Source organism: Zosterops lateralis (assembly GCF_965231275.1).
Source record: "Zosterops lateralis genome assembly, chromosome: 5".
NCBI lineage: Eukaryota > Metazoa > Chordata > Aves > Passeriformes > Zosteropidae > Zosterops > Zosterops lateralis.
Window position 1 is genome coordinate 50397331 of NC_139766.1, and position 10722 is coordinate 50408052.

Here is a 10722-nt window from a genome sequence, read left to right on the forward strand (position 1 = left end):
GTGTACAAAGGAAAAAAAGTGAGTTTAGTCGACAGCAGAAATAAGAGCCTGAGATCCTCCTAACCTCTCAAATGACAAAATTTGTGGTAGGCATATGAACTTCCATTCTTGTTAAGGATCACGAGGGAATTGATGTTTGTTTGAAGGAAAGAAGACAGATTTGCTTGAAGGATATCTGTAAAACACAGAATGTATTTGGAAGAATATTTGGGACACTTTTCTTTTGCAGAGTTGGAGGTGCTGGAATTGCTTTTAGTGGAAGGTGATAAACTGTCTGCAGAGAGAACTCAATATTTAAAGAAGTTACATGCCATGGCTCAGGTAGATTAAAAAAAAATGAAAAATCAATTCAGGTTGTCTGGTTCAATAGCTCTGCTGTAATACGTGTCTAAAAGAGCCACTGGAGTTTTTCTAGTCACTAGTATGTCAAAAAAACCCCAAAAGTTAAAGTTCGTCTCCACTGTGAGGTTTGTCTATATGAGAACACTAGGAAAATGGATCTACATTTGTAAAAGTCTTCTCACCAAAGTTTGACTAAATCTTCTGTGGACAGTCCCATCTAAATTTAATGTTCTTCAGTTTCTGTATCCTAATTTGCTAAAGAAGTGAATGACATCCACTTCACTGTGAAATGAACATGCCCACAGAAATGTAATTAAACTTGATCTGTTTACAAATTAGTTCAGCTCATGAGTTACTTGTTAAACAAACAAGTCTGTAGGTTGAGTATGTAATTCTGAACTACATGTTACAATCAGAGACTACAGAACATATTGGGCTGGCAAAGACTTTGGGGTATCATTAATCACTGCCAGCAAAATGTGCAGGGCTCAGCTTTGCCAGGAGAAAGTGTTTTCGGCACTGCTTATCTTACGCTTAACTTGGGAAGGCAAGTCACTCTCTTCAAGCACAGAAAATTTCCTTGGGCTCTTCACAGAGTCTAACTCTGCTCAGTAAAAAGATTTACAATATTTTGGGAGTGACCAGTTGCACTATTCTAGGATTTTAGATGCAGTCCCAAATAAGATAAATGGGCACTGAAGAAAAGGAGCCAACCAAGCACAAAAAAAAAAAAAAAAAAAAGGTGTGGCACAGTCTATTGACAATTGGCTTTCTACCCTAAGATGCTGTATCAAGTAAGTGATTTGACTGACTGAAAGAACAGTACTTTCATCATTATTTACAGGGAAAAGGTCTAGAAATGAGAAAAACAACATTGAAAAGTTGAAAAATAATTATTTCTAAAAGGTGGATGCTGAAAAAGTAGGCACTAGTGCTAAGTGTTTTTCAAGCACAAACAGCTTGTTGGCCTTCTAATTATTTACATATTTATTCTTGCACGTTTGGCTGAGGGCCTCATGAGGGCTGTTCATGAATGGGCCAGACTTTTGGGGTTTATTCTGCTTATTGGATCACAGAAATCATTCTGGCCCTTGACATTCCATTGTCTGTGGACAGAATTATTTTACAGGCACTGCTCAGAAAGCTGTTTAAATGAAAAATATTCCTTGGCCTTGGCCTGTTTGTTGTGGGAAAGTTGTACAGCCTGCCAGCAAGGCTGTTGCAAGGGAGAGCAGTAGCACTGTCAGGATATTTCACCTTCCAAAACCCCCAAAGGCGTCTGTGGTTTTGGAATGACTCCACCCCACTGAAGAGGGGTGAACCATACCACTGCACAGAAGACTTAGAGAAAGGCATTAAGCATATCAGTCTCTCTGGCTCATGACAGAGAGGCAATTGGCAGCATCTGTGAGGCTCCTTGGTTGTCAGCAGCCCAGGATTTGGCTTTTCTGCTGTGCCCTGTGGTGACAGTACTGCCTCCACAGCCTTCCCGTCAATTTTTGGGCAGAGTGCTGGCTATTGATTTGCTGTTGGATTTCTGCAGTGCTCCTGGGAGCTCAGTCACCAGAGCATTCCCCAGCCTCAGTGGTGTGCCCTGGCATGTTGGGCACCTCCAACACACTGCCTACAGCAAAGCTCTGTCCTCAGGAAGCTTTAAACATACATCTCAGGACCTCTCTGGCACCATTAATTGTGGATCCTCAATTTCTTCAAATTAGAACCCTATATCTAATAAAATAAAAGAGCTTAAAGATTACTCTATTGATTTCCAATTGAGGCAGCTTTTCTGCTTATGGCCAAGAGCAATCTATAAAACACAGACGTTAATTAACCCTGGTGAATGCAGCTGATGTGAAACGTCAATACCCTCAAAATTTTCAGCATACATAGATGAAGGATCTTGTCAGCTCCCTTGCATCCACCTTGCTCATCCCCTGTGGAGACCCACAGCAGAGGCACTTCCCTACCAGGCTGTACTGGGACAGGGACAGAAGCCTCTCTGCAGCCACAACCATCTTTATTTCCAGCAGTGCTGGCTGTGCCTGTTGACGTCCCTCTGTCCTTGCTTCATCTTGAGGGTTGGCTTAGACCTTAAAGGTCACTTTCAACCCAAATTATTCTGTGGTCTTCTCCTCCCATGGCTTTGCAGGTAGGCAGGACAGAGCCCCACAGGCAGCCTGCTGGTGGCTGACAGGGGACACCCCAGCAGGTCCTTCTGGGCCCTGTGGACCCCGTGCCATGACGGGCAGCTCTGGGGCTGTTCTTCAGGCTTCCACAGGTAACTCTTCATTCTGTGGCTCTATCATTGTGGCCTCTGTGTTGTGCTGGGCCTGTTCCCTGGAACAGTGTCCTGGAATTTCAGGGTGTTAAGCTGCACAGAGCTTAGTCGTTTTTTTGAGGTCAAAGCTGCTGGAGGTGCCTCAGCAGGGGCAGCCACATCAAGAGCTCTGTTACATTTCAGGACCCTGATAGGTGGCAAAATTCCAAAGAGAGGAGCAGCAATCAGGACCTCTGCCTGCCCTAGGGTGAAACACAAACATGCCTGTGGGAAAGTGCCTCGCTGCCTCACATGGTGGGGCTTCTGTAGCAGCAATGCCAGCTTTTGGGGCCACGTCATGGCACTCAAGGGAGCAGCACTAAACAGTGCAGCTACAGAGCTCAATACCACAAAAAAAAAAAAAAAAAAACAAAAAAAAAAACAAAAACCTACTAAATAAAACTGGGAAGAAAGAAAGGGCTATGTGGGCAAGGAGTATTTCATTGGTTTTCATCTCTGCTTTCCACAGAGCATTTATTTTCTCCAGATTTGGTGGTTTCTGATAGAAAAGCAACTGTGTTACTGTGTTCTTTATTATTATTAACAACTTTCACCTTTCTCATTACATCAGTAGGACGCTTCCCTGGTCAGGGCTGCTGTTTTTCTAATGAATGTGGCTCATTTGTCTGTTTCCCTCCCTCCCTGCTCTGCTTTTTGTCTGCTTGCTCTTTGGGTAGTAATTTGATGTATTGAGCTCTCACCACCTCCGCTGCCCCTGGGGCTGAAGTTCTGACGATGCTAAACAGTTAAAATGCAATGCAATTACAGGCAGTACAGAACAGCAGAGAATAAGCCAGCAAAAACCCAGTCGTGCATAACACTGTGGAGACTGTGTGGCTGTCAGTCTCCAACTCCAGGAGATAATTTGGGCTTTTTAAGAAGCAATAATTGAGCCTTTTGCATATGCTGCGGTTATGAACTAGTCAAAAGCCTGTTTGCTCTGCACCCTGGAGCACCAGATGGATTGGATAGTCCCTGCAGGTCTTCAGGGGCTGCCAGCTTTACTTCAAGACTTTTCTAGCTCCCGTACTTGTAAGTTATTCTTTTGACAGCTCTTATGCATACAGGCACCCTGTCTGAATTTAGCCAGCAAAGTGAGGAAGGAAGGGTGAAGAAGAGCATACCAGACGAAATCCACATAGCCTGGGGGAGTTCAGAGCCAGAGCTGAACTCTGCTTCTCACATCAGCCCAAGAAAAAAAACACTTGAGGGAGAAAACCATATCAGACCTTCAGCCCTCAGAGTATGGTAAGTGCTGTGTGCTGCAGGTCAGGCTGTGGCCGCAGGTGTTGCATGCCAACCAGTCTGATCACACTCACTTTCAGTCCCATCTTTACAAATCCCACGTGCACACCTCCAAAGAAGACTCAGTAGTAGGAAGCTCAACAAAGAGCTGCTACTAGAAAAAGAAAATTAATTGGAGGGAGACTTTTCCCTGGGAGTTAGCAGCTGAGCACATTGGAGCACACACCTGATGGAAAGAGCAGAGAGGAGGTGATTGTGGGTACCTGCAGCTGCTCTGCTGGCCAGCAGGTCTTTGCACTGGACTTGCAGGTCAAAATTCAAAGATGAGCTACAGAAATGTCTAAATGCTCTCCCCTGCTGATGGAAGGGGGAGCAAGAGGCAGGATGGGAGGGAAAGCACCTACTGAGTACAAACCCCTCATCTGCCCAAGGCTTGTTGGGCTTGCTTACCACACTCTCCCTAGGTTCCTCCCTCGCATCTACAAATCTGTGGGCATTCTTTGCAGACAGGGACAGAAAATACTTAATCCTACTGCACTACAGTTTAAACTCTGCTGAGTGCTCTGCATGAAGGGCCTGGCCTGCACGTCTGGGACATAAATGGGGCCAGGATGTGAACCAGACTGAGCTGTAATGCTGCTTCAGCCAGGTGCTTTAGGAGCCATGGCAAGCTGTCACACACCTGTGCCAGACTGTGCACAGCTGAGAGACACTCAGTGCCCACCCCACAGGGAAGCTGGCCCTCAGGCACTTGTGTTCCCCATCACCCCAATAATTTCTTTCAGGTGCTGCTACTGTATAATCACCTGGGATATTTTGGCTCATGTACTGCCCTCCCTCTCTCCCAGCTAGGTTTCTTATTGTTGGGGCTGCTTTGCACCCTACTAAATGCTTCTCTTGCAAAGGATGGAAGCTTTGTGGCATCTTCCATCCTACAAAAAACTGGATATATTTGGGTTGCCTTCACTTGGCTGAGCTTGGCTGCCAGCTTAGAAGCCAGAAGGCTGAGCACTGGAAGGAGGGGTTTACTGGGGATCTGTGCAGTAGTTCAGAACATTTCAGTTCCTGGTCATTGACATGGGATGATGATGGATCTCACTGAGGGGGGAAATTGTTATTGTCCTGTAGCCACGTTCCTTCCCTTTTTGGGTCATGCAGTATCTTGGGAGCAAAGGTAAGGGGTGTTTTTTGATAAATGAAGAATGCCAATATGCTGCATCTCTGCTTTCTGGCCTTTCAAAGCTCTAAAGAAACAATTTTTCTGTGCCTACAGATCAATAATGGAATGATCTGTTTGGGGATTGTCCCCTTAGTGGGGTGTGCACCATATACTCCTTGGAGGAATTTGCACAGGAGTCATTCCTGTGCTATCTGTAGTCTGGGAAACATAACCCTGCCTTTCTCCACAAGGCTTTGTTAAAAACTGCCCTTTTCAACACACTTGTGGTGGTGCTTTATGCACACACATAGTTTTCTACAGGTCTTAAATTAAATTTAAAGTATAAGGAGGAGGAATCTTGACACTGAAAACATCAGTGGGGTTCCTGCAATCCTGGGGCAAGCAGGTGTGAATTTATGTACCTGTGCATCCTCTATAAGAACAAAATTAAAGCTTGTGTCCTATCTATATTTTCCTGAACTGCACCAGGTGATCTGATAACATTGCAGCTGTCTCTGAGGGACTGCAAGACAGAGGTGTGGGTCTGGAGAGAATGACCCTTGTTTTCTTGCAGTTGGAAAAAATCTTCTCTGAAAAAACTGCACTTTTCTGATCCTTGCCATGGATTGCAGAATGGAGGTAGCTTCTAGATCCAGAAATGTTTAGTTTAAAATATTCCAGGCTTTTCTTTATTTCCCTCCTCATTAAATGAGGACACCTAACGTGCTCCTTTACTGTGCCAGTTTTACGAACAGAATCATTAGGATTCAGCTGCAGTGAAAAGACAATGCACTAACTATAGCTGAGCCTCAGTCATTAGGCACACACGGTTTTTATTTTCCATAGCTGTGTCTGACATATTAAATTAGTTATTTTGCCCCTGTGTGTTGGAAGCAGCAGGAATTAGTGTAGAGTACAGACAGCATACCTGGTAGAGCAAAATAAGGAAAAGTTAATGACCATAAGTACTAGAGAAAGAATTTCAGGTATTCAAGGTCATGTTCAGGGAAGAAGAAATCCTAACTACTATGGATCAAATAATCTCACAGCTTTCAGAGAGAGCTTTCCAACAAAGCACATGAATACTTAGAGCCTGTGTTTTCTAAGACAAAATGAGTGACATTACTCCCACACTACCAAGGGGAAAACAAGAGTAAAGTGCATCACGTTGCCAAGGCATGGCACATGCCTGTGATGGGGACAGGGACAGCAGCCATCCAACTCCTGTTTTGCTCTTTGGGTTTAATGTCCAGGAAAACATATTTCAAGGGTGAAGTCTTGTGAGTGGAATAGAAACCAAGGAAAGTTGCAAGGGGCAGTCATCTTTTTAGAGGCTAATATTGGGATAATGGTAACCCCATCCTGTTTTATTTTGGGGTTTTTAATTTAAATTTAATTTAAAATTTTAATTGTTCACCCCTCCACGTTTTTGTGGCTTACCTGAAGCTATGTGACAGCAGGTGCCCTACCAGAAATACTTGACAGGCAAACTTGTTACATCAGCCTCCAAAACTGTCTTTTGCCACCTTGGAGCATCAATGCCCCATCAATCACTCCTGTGCCATTTGCTTTCATCTCCCATATAATCAAAACTGGTCTTGTTTTAGCTAAGCTAACTTGCAATATCCAGCACATCATAGCAAATTGCTAGAGAAATACTGAAAACTTCTGGAGCAGGTGTAAAACAAGCAAACAAATCAAAGCAGTGGTTTGAATCTGTTGGAAGACATAAAAGCACAGCTTTCTAAATATACAGCCTATGAAATACATAAACTGCAATAGAGAACTAAAGAATTCCTATTCTAAAGGTACCTGTTAAATGTTGCTTTACAAAAGGAAGCAGTGCTATTTGTACCAGACAACTTGCAGCAAACTTTTGTGTTTTAATCCAGGTAGACTAGAAATATCAGTGTAACAAAATAACCATCTTTTTTTTTTCTTTCTCCTCAAGCAGCAAGAAATTTGGCATTCTGATTGCAAATGCCCTTAGATGAACCCTGGGTGCACCACATGTAGTGGTGGTGGGTACATAACGAATTCCATGGTGGGTTTTTTTCCTTGGGGTTTCCATCTCCAGGAAGTGAAAACTCTGCTGATGAAACAGAAGAATTTTTAAGGGGAAATGCATGACAAGCCCTGGGGCAAGGCTCCCATGCAGGGAAGGATATTTCAGCAGCCCTTGAGCTGTGGAGTACCATGGCCAGTTGGCAAATGAAGATGTTCACCTGTACTGAAACAAGAGCTTGGGAAGTATGGGTCTCACGTAGCCCTGCAGGTGGTTAAAGACTTGTACCTTCAGCACCATGCTTTCTCCCAAACATATGGACAGGTACATGCCATTGGCACCTGCTGGCCACACCCCATGTAACTCCCTGTGATGGATGGGGCCACTTGCTGCCAGCCCACGTCAGCACCCTGGGTCTAGGAGCTGCCACTAGCTCCTCATCTCCTCTGGACACAATTTGCTTTTGCAGTGGGAAAGGTAAATGGTGATGATGGTGATGCTCATGACAGTTGCTTTATTTCTTTACCTGACTACTTGCTGTCTTCTGTTTTGCAGGCTAAGTGTTGAACACAGCAGTCTACACATCTATATTCTTGTGATTGCCCTTAAGCTTACAGGCCTTTTAGAAGGGTGAAGAGCTTCAGAGAAGCTGGCAGTGCTCCTGTCATCAGCCAGCAGTCATCAATGGAATGCTTTAACCACAACATAATGGAGCAGCTTGGACCATATACAAGCTGTCTGGATACCTACAAGTTATTCTCAAAGAAAACTGTTTTCTTTGCAACTGTGCACAACCTGCTGTTCTTTCAATCTTCAGAGCACTGAAACCATGATATTTTCACCAAACATCCATGAGTCTAGCTTGAGAAATACAAGGCCTTGCCCCCCAAGCAGGGCCTGTTTCTTTTTTCCTTTTTCAACACATGCCGGCCACAAGAACTACAAAGCTTATGGCTTTAGCACATTTCCCCCAAATCAATGACCACAGTGTGATGGGAAGAATGAGCTTCTGACTGCTCAAACCAAGAGCCTTATTTCCACCTGTGAAACAGCATCTCTGTCTATCAGCAGAGTCCAGCACAGAAGAGCAGATAGACTATATTTAAATCAACAAAACTTTATTTAAAATTGAACTCAGCAACAATGAAACTTTATACAGGAAGAACTATGTACATAAGGAAACAAGTCTCTATATCGCCTGTTTCCAAGATCCATCTAAATCTCTCCTGAGAAACCAAAGCACTCATAAATAAACTGGATGGTACAGTTCTGGGCTGAGGACCACTCTGCAGGCTGGGCACATATGAGCATTCTCCAGGGCAATAGGGAGGCACCTGCTGCAGAAGACATGGCCACACAGGGTTGACATAAGCTGTCGTCCACGTCGCATAATCTGGAAGACAGAAAATCACAACAGGTATTGGGAGGAAAGAATTTGAGTTTGCTGCTCCATTGGCACCAGGCAAACGACACTTTAGAGCATCTGGAGTCAGAATAATGAGGGACCCACAGATCTGCCAGTGCCATCTTGGCAAGGGCTTCTCCCTCTACATTCCCCAACCAGAAGTGACTTGTGGAGCTTCACAGCAAGGGCTGTGCTTCCAGCCAGCTGCCCACAGCATCCCACATCAGCCACCTGACTTGGGCAGCTCCCCTTCTGGCTTGCTCCTCCTCCCACAAAGCAGAAAGGATGACAACAGGTGGATCCTTACCTCTGAGTAAAAATCCATGCAAATTGGACACCTAATAACAACTCCTTGCTGTGCACTAGAGGGAACAGAACCAGAAGGAATGTGCAGCTGTTAATATCACCACACTAAAATCTTTATTGACACGTATAATCTCACATAACCATGCAACTGCACTGACTCGTCATGACATATTTCCTTTGAAGAACCCTGCTGCCTTTAAGTCTCTGTTTGCTGCATTTAATGAGGATTTGGGGTCTCCCTGCCCTGAGGGATGGAGTGTCCTGGTTTTCACTAGGAGAAAGGTGCAGTCAGTCACCCTGCTCTGGGATTTGAAGTAACAGCAGTCTCTAGCACTGGCCAGTTTGTGTAGGGCAACTTTGACTTTCCAGCTGTCCTCTGGGAACTATCCAGCCCAGAATATTCACTCCAGGACCCAGTTCTAAACTACAGAGTAACATGGCTCTGGCAAGATCCAGCCCAGGGAAGAGCCTTTGGTCAATGTTAAATGCTGCAGCACTGAGCTCTTTCAGCCTTACCTAAACAGAGCAGTTACATTCAGTAGCTGAGAAGCTTGAGACTGAAGGAACAAATTATTCCTTTTTTATATTAACCTAGTGGTGGGATTTGTTCACCTACAGACTTAACAACCAAAACTTAAACATCTACAATTTCACTGGCAAAATACACTATGGTTTAGAATAGCAGAAGCCCTTTAGGTGTCATATTTAAGACCTCAAAGTTCCATACTCAAGTTCTCTCCTTCATTGCCTTTCCAAAAGTCTCAAAGTACACCAGTTTTATTAAAACCTGTGTTTTCCCACCCCAGAAAAACACTTTAGAAAACCTTATACCATAATTCTCCTGTTCTTTGTCTTCCCTAGTGACACAGACACCTGGTTTAATTTAATCAGTCTAATGCATTGCATCTTTCTTATCGTGATGGAGTGCTCCTAGAGCAGGACTTTCCTGTTTCTCTGCAGAATGAGGATTTTACTGTGCAGGCCCCCAAGTTGAAGTGCAAGATCTCCATCCCAGAAGCAAAGAAATCAGGGCTTGTGCCATCCAGCACTGGCCATAAAAGCATGACCTCCACAAGTGCCTGTGTGCAAGTCTCCCGTGGGAAGAAGGGCTCCAGCCCCAGGAGAACAGCAGCCAGCTGGCACCGTTCCAGCAGGGAATTTCTCCCGGAATTTGCCTGGCTGCAGCCTGCTGGCCCCATGATGCCAAACTTCATTGATAACAATGGAAGTATTTCCATATCTAACATTAGTTCTAGAGCTTGTCAGAGAAAGCAAATGCAATAGTGAGCTATGGCCTGTGACCAATCCCCCTTCCCTGCCACACCCCCACACTCATCTCTAAAATTCTGTACAGTTGTGTTCTCTCCACCTGCCTTGGGCTGCCTTTTTCTCCCAAATGCAAATGGTATCATTTGATCATCATGCAACATGGGAGAAGGAGGAAAATAAGTATAATGGGAATAATGGGAAGGCTTCAAAAATAAACCAGGCACAGCTGTATAACTTCCTCCTATACAGAAAAGGAGAAAAGGCACAAAATTCCATGTCTGGTGGGGCATGAGCCATACATACTCTGAACTCTGAGTGTCCTCCTCCTCTGATCCTTCTTCTGCAGAGTCTGAGTCAGCCACAGGTGCATCATTAGCTCCTGATCCATTACCAGAGCCATCCACCTGTTCCTGGCTGCTCGGTGTAACATTTCTCCTTTCTTGTTCATCCACTGTAATTTAATTTTCAGAAGTTAGATCTATTATTCTCTCTCTCCCTGGAGCTACCCTTGAAATTAGTTATATAAATAGTCAGTAATGGTTCCTATTTTAAATGGACTCTATTCAGCTGGGTTAAAAACAATCATAAACAAACTACTTTCCCAAAGAATAAGGCTGAACCCTTCCAGACATTGTGACTATTCTGCTACAGACCAACACAAAACATTTGCTCTA

At 44.3% G+C, this 10722-nt stretch overlaps 1 protein-coding gene across 1 annotated transcript in view; it reads left to right on the top strand.

Moving 5' to 3' along the window:
* Nucleotides 1-9848, top strand: part of EMCN (endomucin) — a 62505-nt gene extending 52657 nt beyond the window's left edge. The window contains exon 12 of the mRNA XM_083862429.1: nucleotides 7624-9848. The gene's annotated coding sequence lies outside the window, so the exon portion shown is untranslated. The remainder of the gene's footprint in view (nucleotides 1-7623) is intronic.
* The last annotated feature ends 874 nt before the right edge of the window (nucleotides 9849-10722 follow it).